Source organism: Myotis yumanensis, unplaced genomic scaffold (genome assembly GCF_028538775.1).
Source record: "Myotis yumanensis isolate MYYU_CA2020_CCGP unplaced genomic scaffold, mMyoYum1.0.hap1 SCAF_5, whole genome shotgun sequence".
Lineage (NCBI taxonomy): Eukaryota > Metazoa > Chordata > Mammalia > Chiroptera > Vespertilionidae > Myotis > Myotis yumanensis.
In genome coordinates this window covers 83,484,864-83,500,835 of record NW_027223756.1, presented here as the reverse complement: position 1 = coordinate 83,500,835, position 15,972 = coordinate 83,484,864, and the positions used below count along the sequence as shown (strand labels likewise).

Below are 15,972 nucleotides of genomic sequence, written 5' to 3'. Positions count from 1 at the left end.
TATTAGCCTTTATTATATAGGATATAAAAGGCTAATATGCAAATTGTCCCCTCAGGAGTTCAACTGCACTCTATGACATGCCCTGACCACCAGGGGGCAGCGCGGAACATGGTGGGTGACCAGCAGCAGCAGTGGAGGGGGCACTGAGGGAGCGAGGGAAAGAGGAGGTGGGGAGGCCGGGGCATGCAGGTGGCAAGGGGGGGGGGGGACTGCACAGTGGCAGTGCGTGGGTGGCAAGGGAAGGAGGAGGCGGGGAGGCAGGAAACCTGACTGGCTCTGATCGCTGGCCAGGCCTAGGGACCCTACCCGTGCAGGAATTTTGTGCACCGGGCCTCTAGTATATATAGATACTTGGTCCCTGTTCCTAGCACAGAGTTCCTAAAACTCTTGGAATTTCCTAAGTGATAAGAACGATAAAGGTGTCTTTTGTGGTTCATAACAAGCCCCTTTCAATTGCTGCAGAGTGAGTTAGTGAGATTTTTGGAAAGCCCCTATGGATGAAGGCTGGTTGTTAGAGGGACCAAGTAATTAAAGGGATGGAACTTTGAGTCTTTCCCACCCCAAGTTGTCAATAGCAAAAGATCAATACTGTCTACATAATAAAGCCTCCATAAAAACTCAAACAGGATTGGGTTCTGAGAGCTTTCAGGTTGGAAATTTGGGTCTCTGAATGGTTTGTCTCAAAACAAGAAAAGTTCTATTGGGATGGTATCCACAAATTACCTGGAAGATGGGGAAAATGTGTAGCTAGCGATGGACATTACTTTAAATAAAGCACTTATTTGGGGCAAGTGGCACCCCTGGGGAGAGCATAGAAGCTTTGTGTCCCTTACCACACACTTTGTCCTACGCATCTCTTCCATTTGCTGTTCCTGAGTTATATATCCTTTTATATTAACCTGAATCTGGTAAGTAAAATGTTTTCTGAGTTCTGTAAGCTGCTCTAGCAGATCTGTCAAACCCAAGGACAGAGTCATGGGAAAACCCAACCTATAAGCTGGTTGCTCAGAAGCACAGGTGACAAAGCTAGACCAGCGGTTGCCAACCAGTGGTCCATAGACCACTGGTCGTTCGTGAGGTCCGAAAGGTTGGCGACCGCTGACCTAGACCTACTATTTGCATGCGGAGCATGAGAGTCAATTTTGTGGGACTCAACCCTTGGCCTGTGGGATCTGACCCTATCTCCAGGGAGGCAGTGTCAGAACCGAGTTGAATTATATAGGACACCCATTTTGGAAGCACCCCCCACACACATACTTGGGAATCAGAGGTGTTCCAGTGTTCAGTGTGAGACTCAGAGGAGGAATGATTTTCCTTGGAAGGGTACAGCAGGGAAAATGAAAGTGATCAAAACAGTGTGGCTGTGACCCAGGGAGGTTGCCAAGACAGACTCCTGGGCAAGACAGGTGATTTGCAGGAGGGTTGCTGAGGGGTTGCAAGAGGCCCCAGTGTATGTGTGGCTCAGAAGTCTGGCTGCTTCCACAGCCACTGGCAGCAGCAGGACCACGTGCTGAGAGAGACAGGACTGAAAGAGGAGCTGCTGGCCAGGAGATGAGGGAGGCTGGGCAAGGGGCAGCTCTAGAGGCCACAGACTGCCTGCTCCCTGCCCACCACAGAGCCAACCTCCTTGGTGGCTCCCTGGACAGCACCCTGGGATCCAGGCAGCAGAATCTAGGGGAGCCTGAGACACAGGAGGCTCCCTGGTTCTGGCTTCAAGGAAATGCCCTGCTCCTTACCCATTCCTAACCCCATGCCCAGCACCCAGGAATGCCTCAGAAGAGCTGGCGGCCTCAGGAAAAGGCAGACACATAAACACCTGTCTCAGGGGCACTTACCAGTGGTCCTGCGGGACAGGAGGAGCCTCCTCCAGTCACCTCTGAGTCATGGTTTTTAGTTTTTATTTTTTTAAATATATTTTTGTTGACTTCAGAGAGGAAGGGAGAGGGAGAGAGAGCTAGGAACATCAATGATGAGAGAGAATCACTGATCGGCTGCCTCCTGCACACCCCACACTGGGGATCGAGCCCAAAACCCGGGCATGTGCCCTGACCGGGAATCGAACCATGACCTCCAGGTTCATATGTCAATGCTCAACCACTGAGCCATGCCAGCCAGGCTGAGTCATGGTTTTTAATACAGCTGATTTGCTGTGGTCTCTGGCCTGCTTACACTCCTTCATGGTTTCCCAGAGCCTTCTGGAATAAGTGTAAACTCCTTATGGGGCCCATGAGCCCCTGCCAATGTCCACAGTCTTGTCACACCTCTCCATCATCCCAGCCATGCCATGCTGACCTTTGCCATCCCCCAGACCATGGGCAAAAAGGACTTCTCTCTGCCTCCATGGCTCCTGAGACCCAGAGCATCCTTCCTCTCTTCCCCAGTATCCCTGTCACCTTCTCTTAGAGGTCCTCCAGAACTTCCTGGACAAGCACCAATCACAGGGTGACTCCATATTTAACACCCTCCTTGCACAGACCCAAGGCTCTGCATGTGAAGGGCACTGCATGAAGACCCAGGGGCGGGGTCCCTTCCCTAAGTGCAGGAAGTAGCTGGTATGGAACACCAGGCACCCAGCCCCTGACCATGTCCATGGCCTGGGGAAAGCCACTTAGCTGCTCAAAAACACTGGGTACTGGGTGGCCCTGCACGGTAACCTTTCTGCCCCTACTGTCCTCCTGGCCCTCCCCCTTGCTTCTGGAGAGTAATGAAGCAAGCCGGGGGGCTTCAAGCCCTTCAGGCTGGACAGACCTGGATCAGAGGGACGCAATGGAACAAGGAAAAACACCTGGAGTTAAACTCTCCTCCAACAGAACCTTCCATCCTCATGCAAGATGAGGGAATTTCTGTCCTGACCGGTGTGGCTCAGTTGGTTGGGCACTGTCCAGTGCACCAATAATTTTGCCAGTGTGATTTCTGGTCAGGCCACATGCCCAGGTTGCAGGCTCGATCCCTGGTAGGGGGTGTGTAGAAGGCAGCGGATCAATGTTTCACTCTCACTTCAATGTTTCTCTCTCCCTCTCCCTTCCCCTCTCTGTAAAAATCAATTTTAAAAAATAATAAATAGGGTGAGGGAGGTTCTTTCCCTCATGGAGAACAAGGAGGTAGAAGGGAAACCGGTTTGGCTCAGTGGATAGAGCGTCGGCCTGCGGACTGAAAGGTCCCAGGTTCAATTCCGGTCAAGGGCATGTACCTTGGTTGTGGTCACATCCCCCGCAGGAGATGTGCAGGAGGCAGCTGATCGATGTTTCTAACTCTCTATCTCTCTCCCTTCCTCTCTGTAAAAAATCAATAAAATATATTTAAAAAAAACAAAACAAAAAGGAGGTAGAAGGTAAGACAAGAAAGCAGCCACCAGCTCTAGCTCTGGTGACGAACAACAAAAAGGCCAAATTTCAAGTCCTTGTCTCTCTAGTTACTAGAGTCTAGTAGGAAAACTATTACAACCACCAAACGAGGAATAATTAAAACTATTTATCTTGGCAGACTTGAAGGTTGGGGGGAATAGAAACACTTGTCCAAATGTGAGGTCTTCTATTAAATAGCCTCCTGTTGCCAAATAAAACACGGGCTGTTCACCTTCTAGAGGAAAAACATTCGAAGTAAAAGGGGAATTAGGTTGAAAGCACGAAGCATGGAAAATTCAAGGTGCACTCTTCCCAGCCCCCTGCCCAGCGGTTTCCCTCTGCTCAGGGCAGCTCCTGCCTACAGCCATGGTGTGCCAAGTGCAGGCACCAGGGACCCCAACAGTGAACAGGATGCCAGACCCTGCCTTCCCACACTCAGATGCTAGTAGGAGGTTGATGGCACATGGAATGCCAGTAAGAAGATAGAATATGAGGGGCTGGAAGGAACTCAGGGGTCTGATCACACAGTTGTGGGGTACAATGCAGATTACAGACTGCCTAGGGGAGGTGACGACAACCATGCCAAGCCAGGCCCGCAGTGATGCAGGGTTCGAATCCTGGAAGAACATCCCATCTACCAGAAGCACAGGCCCCACTGCCCTGAAGGCAGCGATCAAGTTTCCAAACTGTTGGGCACTGAAAACTTCCATCTGTCCCTGTGTGGCATGGCACCACGTGGACAGGAGAGAGAAGAGGTCATTCTCTGACCATCCAGTAAGGGAGGCTAAGGACAGCAGTGGTTAACATGATGAACATCAAGGCAGACCACGGTTTAGGGCTTAACTTGTCGTTCTCCAGCTGTGTGACCAGTGGCTTCAACGTCTTCATCTGTCAAATGATGATCATGACACAGCCCGCAGGATGAGATGGCAATCCATGTGGAGGGCCTGGTAGCCAATCCCACCACCTGCCTTCCCATTGTTGAAACTGAGGAACTTTAAGCACAGTGGGGTCCCAGGGAGAGATTTATGCACACATTCCTGTATGTGCCTGAAAACCATTGCAGGAAGGCCACACCAGAAGACCTAGTATGGGGACAGGCCAGGATCCGGAGGGAGGAAAAGAAGGACTTTTCATGTTATACCTTAAGGGGTTGGAATTTTTACCACATACAAAAAGATAACCAGATAAAGGCAATTGTTACATCTGCTGGGCCCTCCTCCAAGTGAGTGGGTCTGACTAGGTGCACCTCCCCCCTAATCCTGCTGGATGAAGAAGGGGAGTGGGAACAGGCTGCAGATGGTGAGGGCTCAGGCCCTATGGCCTAAGTCAGTGATGGCGAACCTATGACACGCGTGTCAGAGGTGACACGCGAACTCATTTTTTTGGTTGATTTTTCTTTGTTAAATGGCATTTAAATATATAAAATAAATATAAAAAATATACATCTTTGTTTTACTATGGTTGCAAATATCAAAAAATTTCTGTATGTGACAAGGCACCAGAGTTAAGTTAGGGTTTTTCAAAATGCTGACACGCCGAGCTCAAAAGGTTCGCCATCACTGGCCTAAGTCCTACTAGAGCTAGCAGCCGTGGGCAAACAACGGCCCGCGGGCCAGATCCGGCCCGTTTGAAATGAATAAAACTAAAAAAAAAAAAGACCGTACCCTTTTATGTAATGATGTTTACTTTGAATTTATATTAGTTCACACAAACACTCCATCCATGCTTTTGTTCTGGCCCTCCGGTCCAGTTTAAGAACCCATTGTGGCCCTCGAATCAAAAAGTTTGCCCACCCCTGAGCTAGAGGATGGAGCACACCAATATCTCAGCCTCCAGTCACTAGCTCCCTCAGAGCAGGCCTGCAACCACACCACCCCCTCTTAGTGAGTGTGATGGAGGAGGGGCAGTGGCTGGCCAGGTCAGGGTGCCCAGGGCCACTAGAGACTCAGGTTTCTTTAAGCCTGGACAGCAGACTTGCATTCCAGGCAGCTGTCACCTGGAAAAGCCCTTCTCCCCCAGCAGGGGAAGCCACATGGCAAAGTAGTTTACAGAACCCTGATTCTGAAGTCAGTTAGCCCTGGGTTTGAATCCTGGCTCTGCCATCTGCAAGCAAGGGGACCCTCACCAAATCCTCAGCTTTCATTTCTAGAAAAATAATATTTCATTGCTCAATGTTGTCGTAGCACTAACACACCCTTGCCCAGCCCAAGATCCAAGGGCACACAGCAGGTGCTGTTGGTCCCCATGTCCCTAAGGCCAGAGGTAAACAGTAGAGAAAAGAGACTCAGAGAGAATTCTGGACACAAAGCTATGCTAGGCCCAGCCTCACGCCGTGCTTGGGCACATCTTCATTTAGTCTGGGTCTTTAGGCCACGTCAAAATGGCCCATGGTGAAAGGTAACTAACCCTCCCCCTGAACTGGGGGAACATGAGGTTACCTCCCTGAGAGGAGAGAAGATGGGAAGGTCCTTCGTTCTATCTGCATTTTATTTCTTAAGGTAAGGGTGGAAGCACACAGTGTTTACTGTGTTATTCTTCATTCCTTTCAAAATATTTCACAATAACAACACAGCCACCTCTGCTGGCCCAACGCTGAGTTCAGCGTTGGCAAAATTTACAGGCAGCTGGAAAAGTCAAACAGTTAAATCTACTCCAAGAGGAGCTGTGAGAATACAGGTTTCCCATTAAGGCTAATCACTTCCAAAGTCATCCAGTGACAGGATGACAGGACTGTGGAGTGGTGCATGAACAGGGCTGAGGATGGAACAGTCTCCTGGTCAGACAGGCAGCCATCTGGGGGGCACTAACTCCCCGCAAGGTTTCCTGTTGGCATCTGGGTTAGGTAATGCCCCTGCAGCCCAATACTACTTAGGCCACAGGCTTCTCTGCTGTATTCGGGAGACTGCCGAAGCTGCTCGTGAGGCGTGACACCCTGAGAAATGCCAGGCAGGTCTGTCCCTCGGGAACCCTGGGCTGACCACGGGCTTGAGAAGGGTCCCTGCACTAGAGACAACCAAACCTCTTAAATCAGAGATGGCTTGGAGAGGTCAGAAGCCTGAGCGCAGACACTCAGAAGATTCCTCTCCTGTGGAGGCCAGCTCTACTTTCAGGGGTTGAAGGCTTTGGGCTCTGCAGGCCTGATCCGAACAGGCCCCATCTAATTGCTAGATGTGCAGAAGGGCAACCCCAAGCAAAGGAGGACCAGACAAAGAAAGGGCCTGGCTTTTCTGAAAAGAATCCTAGGGCACCGATTGGGCAGGAGCTATTACATGCAAATATCTCCCCATCCATGCTAATCAGCCCCAGCCGGGCTTTGTGAGCTACAAAAGGGACAGCAGATGTGCGCCAGTTCCTAGGCAGGGCCCTGAAAGCACAGGGGCTTAGCAGATAATTATGAAGGAAGGGGAGGGGGGTGAGCAAGGAAACAAACAGGCAACCCCAGCCCCTCTTGCCTCCTTCACTTGGCCTCTTTTCCCCAACCATGACTTTGAAACTGTGACTTATGCAATACCAGGCACACACCAAGTGCCAGACATGGAGTGCATCAGTTAGTGCTCCCAACTACCTTCCAGGGCACATTTAGCTCGTCTTTAAGTGGGGAAACTGAGACATAGAGAGATGACATGCTGGGAGTGGCTCAGCCTGGGGATCCAGTAGGTTGTGAGAGACAGCCAAACCATACTCCTGGGAGATTTGGGCTCAGGAGGCTATGAAGGGCCAGGCTCAGGATACTACTGGGAAGGACATGGGCTCTGGGCCCAGACATAGCCAGGCCTGGCTAGTTGACCATGGCTGGCAGGCGCCATCCCCTGAACCATCACTAAAGGGAGGCAGTAGAGCCTTCCTCCTATGGCTGTGAGGGATCACTGAGGGTCCCCACCACCTGCAACACACAGCAGGAACTGAGCAGGCAGTGCTCTGTAAGGACCGAGGCAAACAAGTCCTTGGCAGAGGAGACCCTTAGGGAAGCCTGGAAAGCCAGGTTGACATGAGGTGTGTCATGATCCCTGGGGCTGTGCAGGGAGACTGGCCCTCTGGGAGGTTGGTACACTCCTCACTCTGGCTCCAGCCACTGTCTGGGACAGTGCAGGAAGTGGAGCAGGTCTGAGGATCATGAATGTGGCTCCTAGGAAAGAGGGCCGCCCTTGGCCAGCTAAGGGGCCTCAACATGCAGGCCAGTGTGGCTCTGGAGAGGCTGGTGGACGGGGCAGGCGCTGCCTCACAGGGAATGCATGCTGGAGGAAACTGCAGCCCAGGGCTGACCGTCTGGAGTCCCTCTCCAAGACCCATTTTGAAAGACAGGTTTTGACCATTGGCCCAGAGGTGAAACAGGATGTCCTGGGGCTGCAGTGCTGGTGGAAAGGCCTCTGTCAGGCCCCTGGGGCTCCAAAGGTCCAACTGGCCCCACTGCACAGGATGTTTGCATTAGGAAGGCCATCACCCACCCGCCCGCTTCACCAGATGTAACTCCAGATGTGTTGCAGGCTATAAGGGGACACCATAAGGGACTCAGCAACTAGCCAGGAATGGCCCTGGCCGGTGCACGCAGTGGTTAGAGCATCCGTCTGCGCAACAGAGTCTCAGGGCACATACCTGGGTTGCAGATTCACTTCCCATCCCCGTTCACGGTGTGTACAGGAGGCAACCAGTAGTCAACCATTTGATGCGTCTCTCTCACATCAATTTTTCTCTCCCTTCCCCTCTGAAAAGCAATGGGAAAAATATCCTCGGGTGGGGATTAACAAAACAAAAAAACCTAAGCAGGAATGAGGAAAAATTGGCTTTGAACTCCAGAAGAGTCCAAGGGGCCACTGCCCTAACAAAAGACAATGACAAGAAGGAGCAGGTGGGTGTCTCCTCCATACCAGGTACTAGCTGAATCTACTGGTACAGCCTGGACTCCTCATCAGCACCCAAGAAGCAGCAGCAGGGCTGATAGAGGTCACCGAGTGCACCTGGGTTGGCATCCGAACTCTACCATCCATCAGACAGTGCCTCAGCTTCCTGTTTACAAAACAGGGATAGGATCTGTGGCTACTGTGTATCCCCAAGAGAATGAGCTGGTCTCACCCAACTCACGCTTCTGCCAAGCACCCTTGTGCCAACAGCGCACAGCAGACAGCATCCTTTGGGGTTGTTCCATGGTTAGACAAGTCAATGAACATAAAGTGCCTGGCACAGGGCTGCTGGCACATACTCGGACTCAGTAAACATTAGTCATGATAGGGCTTGGAAGTGTCCATAAGCAGGGCCCAGGGGGTCGGAGATGAAGGCAGTCAGAGCCAGGCTCTGCAGAGGGGCCCCTAGGGCACACAAGAGAAGTCTGGAAGCTCCAGGCTGCCTTTGCCTTAGCTCCAGCTCAAGGAAGAACGTGGCAAGTTCTTTGGTTATTCATTCCCAGGCCCCCTGCAGGGGGTCACAAGTGTATCCCTTTTTCATGAAGAAGCTGAACTGCCAAGGTCCTTTCCTTGCTCAGAATCCCATCTGTCCTGGTTGTCAGGCAAGTTTCTATCCATAAAACCATTCCCCTCTGACATGTTTAACAATTCCAGCAAAAAACAAACCCTGGCCACAGGAACACAATTAGTGGGGAGCAAATCCACCAACAATCTAAAAGAAAAACAGCCCAGATCCACTCTTGCCAAAGTTGTGAGTGATGAATTGCTTGACAGACAGACAAAAACAGGGAATAAAAGGAGGTTCTCCCCTCTCTGTGTAAGGAGTGGGGGTGGGGAGGAGACAGAGCCCCCCCTCCCTTCAACCAGTCTGGACCAGTTTTCGAGAGTGCTCTGCCTGGCAGCCGGGGACACACCAACCTGACCAAACAAAAACTACCCAGAGGCTAAGGGATAAATTCTAGGTCTGGTTTTGAGGGGCAGTTATGTGGGTGTACATAGCTGTCGAATGCCCTGAACACCTAATGCCTGGGCATCTGTGTGTTGATTAAACAATTAAATAAGGAATCAAAAGAATAACCCACAAGATGAGACATACAAGGGCCATGGAGTCTCCATATCCAACTCCTGCAGGCCTGGGTGGAGCCTGGTCTCAATTTCCTTCATATAACTTTTTTTCAGGAAACAAAGGGAGTGGGGGTGGGGGAAGTTAGGGACTCCAGACTCCTAACCAGAAAGTCAGATCTGGGCAGCAAAACAAGAGTCAGAGCAGGTGCCATGGTTTTCCTGGGCAGATGTGAAGAGGTCCATGCACTATTCCTGAGGCCTGAATCCTGAAGCTTCCCAAACAAGTCTTCAAAGTGAGACAATGGGAGGGTGATCACACAAAGGGAGGAGCTCCCTCCCGAGTCATCCCTAACAGGGGGCTCAGACAGGATCTCCAAGGGCACCTCTGTGTCCCACCCAGCTCCAACTGTCAGGGGTTTCATGATCACCCCCACACCTCTGACACATCATCTCTTCCAGGGCACAGAGCAGGCTGAAGAGATATATCTATATATATAAAACCCTAATATGCAAATAAACCAGTGATGGCAAACCTTTTGAGCTCTGCGTGTCAGCATTTTGAAAAACCCTAACTTAACTCTGGTGCTGTGTCACATATAGAAATTTTTTGATATTTGCAACCATAGTAAAACAAAGATTTATATTTTTGATTTTATTTTATATATTTAAATGCCATTTAACAAAGAAAAATCAACCAAAAAAATGAGTTCGCGTGTCACCTCTGACACGCGTGTCATAGGTTCGCCATCACTGAAATAGACTGAAGGGCGGAACAACCGAACAACCGGTCACTATGATGTGCACTGACCACCAGGGGGTGCACGCAGAACATGGTGGGTGGGCGTTGGCCGCAGTGGAATGGTGGAGCAAGTGAGTGGGGGCACCAGACCAAGGTGGGGTGCCAGTCACTGTCATAGGGGCAAGCCTCTGGTGGTTACTGAAAATTCTTTGCTTCCGCGTGCCACGGTCCCACCCAGCGCTCGCACCCACTGCTGGTGCCAGAGCCGCTGCTTGTACCCGCTGCTGGCACCAGCCCCGATTGCTTGGCACCATCAGCAAGTGCAAGTGGCAGCTGCTGGCCCAATCGCCCTTAAGGGCTTCTCCACCTCCCCCTGCTCCTGAGGGGTGATTGGGGCAGCAGCCGCCACTCCTGTGCCGGCCCCAGCCCCAATCGCTCTGCACTGATAGTGGGTGCAAGCTAAGCCAGTGCAGTCAGCACGTGGGAGGCAGCTGGAGCAGCCAAGCCGGGGCACAAAGAATGGGCCGAGACCCGCCCCTGTGCCCACCGCAACCTCGAGGCCCACAATTCCTTTCAAGGTGCATGAATTTGTGCATAATATATACTACGGGCCCAGTGCACGAAAATCCATGCACTGGGGGGAGGAGGGGTCTCTTAGTCCAGCCTGCGCCCTCTCGCAGTCTGGGAGCACTCGGGGATGTCCAACTGATGGCTACAATCTGGCCTCCCTCTGTGGGAGGTGACCAGCAGGCAGATCGGGGGACCGGCAAATCAGAGGACAGCACCGGCCAGCAAGCGGCCGGCCCTGCCCTCCATCACCCCGCCACCATCCCCTCTTTCTACCCGCTGGCACCCGCCTTGGCTGACCTGGCGTTGCCTGCTCACCAGCCTACCCCCTGCCCACTGGTCGTTCAGCTGTTCAGTCTATTTGCATATTACACTTTTATTATATAGGATTATACTGTGTTATTCATCTGCTATGTGCTGGGTTGACACCAACCTTTGAAACTACCTTTGTCCAGAAAGGAAACTGCAGTGACGAAAAGGGTCACTTGGCCAGGGTCACAAGATCATATCAAGGTTAGGCTTCCTAGCCTATGCTAATCACAACCTCCAGCATCTTCTGACCCAGAGAGGGCTGCTGCAGTCCAGGAGGGGAAGGGAGAATATTCCACCCAGGAGATGTAAAGCAGGGGCAAGACACTGCACACCCCAGCTGCCCTCAGAGCAGGCTGATACCCCAGCAGAGGTACTGCCCCCCTGACCCTGGGTTCTCTCCTTCCCATCTCAATTCTCTCTGGCCTGTGGCCTCTTACCCCCACACATAGCTCCTTAGCTACCATTCTCTCTTTTTTTTATTTTATTAGTTAAGGTAAAAATATGGAACGCTTCACGAATTTGCGTGTCATCCTTGCACAGGGGCCATGCTAACCTTCTCTGTATCGTTCCAATTTTAGTATATGTGCTGCCGAAGCGAGCACAGCTACCATTCTCTTTACACTGGGCCCTTGACCACTTCCTATACAGTGGGAGATGGGGTTCCTCCTCTGCCTTCTCTCTGCTCCCCAAGACTAGGTGTGCTGGGAGTGGGGATCGTGTCTGACTTGTGCAGCAGGGCTGTCTGTGCCTACAGCCCAGGCACAGACATCCACCCTGGCCAAGGCCACCTGCCACCAGCTCAACCCCTCAGTGAGGCCTCCCTATCAACAAGGAAGCTGAGATGCGGCAGGCTGAGGCTCACTCGTGATCATCCTACTTGAAAAGGGCAGGGAACAGAACTGGGCTAACCCAGACATAGCCACAGGGGTCACTTCCCTCCCCAACCCTTTTGAAATAAATGCTACGCCCCTTTGCTGGGGCCCACCCCTCCCCCATGCATCCCATGCATCCCCTGCTCCAACCACACTGGCTGCTGGCTGCTCTTTTTTTTTTTTTTCTTTTAATTGATTTTTTTACAGAGAGGAAGGGAGAGAGATAGGGAGCCAGAAACATCAATGAGAGAGAAACATCGATCAGCTGCCTCCTGCACACCCCCTATTGGGGATGTGCCCACAACCAAGGTACATGCCCTGACTGGAATCGAACCTGGGACCCTTCAGTCCGCAGGCCTACGCTCTATCCACTGAGCCAAACCGGTCAGGGCTGCTGGCTGCTCTTAGCCATGCAGGACCCACAACCTCACTCTTAGAGGTCTTTCCACCACAGGGGAACAGGCACAATTTTTTTTTTTTTTTGGCAATCTTTAAGCTGCTGAGAATTTACTGATGCATCTTCATGAATTTCTTTTCTCCAAGAAACATAGATTAATGCTTTGAGATAAAAACAGCCAAGAGACATCAGAAGACATTTAGGTGAAAGGAAGCAGGCACTATTTTTACTTCTGTTAGCTCATAACTCACAACAACCCTTCGAGGTGGATGCTATTAAGATCCATTTTACAGCAGAGGAAACTGAGGTACAGAGAGGGCATTCAGATGGTGAAGTGTAGGTCAGAACTTGGCCCAGCTCCCACCTGCTCTTCTACTGACGGCTTCAATGTTCCATCCTGAGCAGGTCCCCCCAGCTCCCCAGCCCCTCCTTGACCGCCTCCTCCAACATTGTTGAGCATCGGCTCATTATTTTCTCCCAGGCACAGAGCATTAGGAGCACTAGCTCATTGGAGGTGATTGCTGACTTAGTGCCTGTCACACAACACCCCCAGACCCAAAGTTGTGGGGCCATGTGCTTATTGTAGGTGTCACTGTATTCCCAGCTCCTAAAACTGTAATTATCACACAGCAAATGCTCAGTAAAATTTTGCTGTTTAAAGTTAGATGAATGGTAACTACTGCAATAAAAAGACAGCAAGTCTACTCTCCATACACGTTTCTGGTTGAAGGAGTCTCCCCATTTTCAAAGAACTGTGGGTGGGCCCTGCCATCCTGGGTGAGGTTCAGCTCTCCCACTTCGCGTTCAGCCCCGCCCCACCAAACCGGCCAACTAGCTGGGTCCCCTCCCCACCGCAGCCCTCCAAGGGAGCTGTCCTCCAGGTCAGAAATCCAGTGACCTCCTCAAGGCTCTAGCTCTAACCCTGGGCAGCAGCCAATATTGCTAACCTCTCCATCCTGCCTGTTCAAAGCTGCTCCCCACTCCGAGACCCAACAGACACAGGGCCCCCTGCCCCCGTCTCTCCCACTGACTGCCACCATCCCTTACAAGCCAGGAGAATCCACTTACCCCCCCCCCCACTCTGGTACTGTCCTCCAGTTCCTGTCAGCCTTTCTCTGATCACAGATCCCTCTGAGGAGATAATAAGAGGGGAGACTCTCCTCCTGACCAAATGCACATAAAACCAATAGTAACACCACGGCCATGGTTTACCAGGTGCATACGAAGTGAAGCATTTTACATGTGTTCCCTCTGGAGAGGTGCCACTGTCACACCTTTTCTACAATCAAAGAGGCTTATCTGAGTCACAGCCACTGACTCTTGTCCTTATACCCTTATGCAAAATTGCATACAATTTCAGGGAATTGTGGGACCCCACGAGCCGTCCACAGACTTCAGGTTAAGAGCCCTAGCTCTGAGTGGCCTCCACTCTCCACCGGGAGCAGCCAGGTATGACTCTCCATCCCGCCCTCTCTGGGATGGGCATCTTGACAGATGTCCTGACAAACTTAAACTCACCACCTCCCTGGGTAGCAAACAGATCCCAGACACGGAACGGACTCCTGGGGAAAGAAAACACACTAGCACCAACAAGGGTACCTGATCCTCCCCCATTCTGCTAAATCTGACCTGGTCCAAAGTCTGGCAACTGAGAATCAACATGAGTTCATGCCACACCCCTCCTGTTAAAAGGCCCTGCGTGACTATCACGTCCAGACCCCTAAATGTAATGCATGTTTGCTTGCTTGCCAGGTAACACACACAGTGCAGCCCTCTTTTCTCCTGTGATCTCACATACAGACCCCAACAACCCTAAAGAGGGTATGATGCTGGGCCCTCAGCCCCTTGCCTGAAACATGTAGGCCCACATAGGCAGACTTCAGAGATATTGCAGGTTTGGTTCCAGACCACCATAATAAAGTGAGTACCACAATAAAGAAAGTCATAATCTTTTTTCTGGTGGAGGGTCTTGCCTTCAATTTGTAAAAAAAAAACACACCGCAAGACCTGTAAAGCACAATAATGCAACGTGCAATAAAATGAGGTACACCTGTACAAACTCTTCAGTTTTATAAAGGTAGCAGGTACAGATAATGTAGATTGTCCCCAGCAGAGTATGGGTAACACCTGCAACCAAACATATTTTACAGGGAAACATAGGATTAGTCACACTAAATTGGATATGTAGAGATAATAAAGAACACAGGTGGCAGAGTTCAGGTCTGATTAAATTTTGCTGTCAAATGAATGGCAGATTAGATTTCCAGAAGTTCTGGATTTCCAAATTGCCAGGGAGGGCTGTGGACTAAACAAGTTGCAAACGGAGGTGAGGAAGGGGAGAGACTGTGGGGTGGGTGGGGGGACTAAAAGCCAGGCCAGGTTAGGACTGGGTGTAACAGCCCTTACCCACACAGGGATTCAACTGAGCCACCTAAAGGAAGGGTCTGGGGGCCAAAGGAGATTGCAGGCTAAGGGAAAGAGATGTTATCCCACACCAGATGGAGACCTGGGTTCAGACAAATGCTTCTCTATTTTAAGAAACAAACCACTGCAAGTGAAAGGACAGATGACTATTGGCGCAAGGCCTGTGTTAGGGTGGCAGCGGGCAGAAAGATGTCTCTGGCTAACTGGGGTGGCATAGCCCCTTCTGAAGGTGGCACTATTCTCTACCTGGTCTCAGGGCATGTAGGCCTGGGATTGCCAGGCTTTCTGATTTTTCAGAAGTACTAAGTCAGATTTTGATCTGAAATCACCCAATTTTTAAAATATTGGATGTCTACTTTTATTTTAACCCTGTAGCCAAGCAAACCCTTCTGGCAGGTCACTCACAACCCCTGACCAAGGGTCATGAGCTTTGCTATCTTGTCCCCAATGCCCTGAGCAGAATTCAAATTCACCTTTTGTTCATTATCACAACTCCTGAACCCCTGAATGCTTCTGGGATGGGCTAAGGTGAAACTATTCAGTTACATTCCTGTTCTGTTCTCTGATCTGGAAGCTTCCACAGGCTTCTCTCTCTCTACTCCAGCTACACCATAACCTATTAGCACAGTAATCTTCGGAAATACCATTTGTATCATGTTAGTCCTCTGGAAAAATGTAGTCCTGACCATATATAGGAAAAGGATGTCACTTGTAAAACATGACTTGGACCCAACTTTGTTACCTCTCCTTTAGCTCCCCACTTCCTCAGAGACCCCTTTGCTCCACGACAGGCTGCTGTCCCCACCCCCCATCCACTTGAGCACCTCTCCAGGTCCTTCCCAGAAATCTGGCTATATCCACATCCTACGCACTGTGGCCAAGGCGTCTGTCTCTCAGTGTCTGTTCTCCCTTTCCCCTACAGAAAAAGAAACCCTGAAATTAGCTAAGCGCATGACCATTGAACCAAAGACTACATTTCCCAGCCTTCCTTGTGCTAGTGGTGGCCATGTGACTATATTCTAGCCAATGAGATGAAAGCAAAAACCCCCTCAACCAGCTTTTGGGAACCTCCAATAACAGACACCTGGATGGACCCTTGGCATCCTTTATGTCTTCTTTGTCCTGCTGCCTGGAAACCATGTTGTAATGGCTGAACTTCAGCCACCAAGTTGATAACGATGACAAGACCTCACTCCAGGAAGGACCTGGGTCTGAAGAGTTCCTCAAGTAGAGGCTTCACACCAGCCCTGGTCTGACAATCTCCAGACTTTAGCATAAAAAGCATGAGAAATAAAATGTCATCTCATTTAAGCCACTAATACTTTGGGTATGTGTTATGAACAGACAAATT

At 50.8% G+C, this 15,972-nt stretch overlaps 1 protein-coding gene and 1 non-coding gene across 3 annotated transcripts in view; both read right to left on the bottom strand.

Annotated features, from left to right (window-relative positions):
• Positions 1-15,972, bottom strand: part of CARM1 (coactivator associated arginine methyltransferase 1) — a 48,164-nt gene that overhangs the window by 26,021 nt on the left and 6,171 nt on the right. The window lies entirely within an intron of this gene.
• On the bottom strand, positions 11,424-11,530 carry LOC139011986 (U6 spliceosomal RNA). Its single transcript, XR_011471775.1, has one exon. It is a non-coding gene; the product is annotated as a U6 spliceosomal RNA (small nuclear RNA).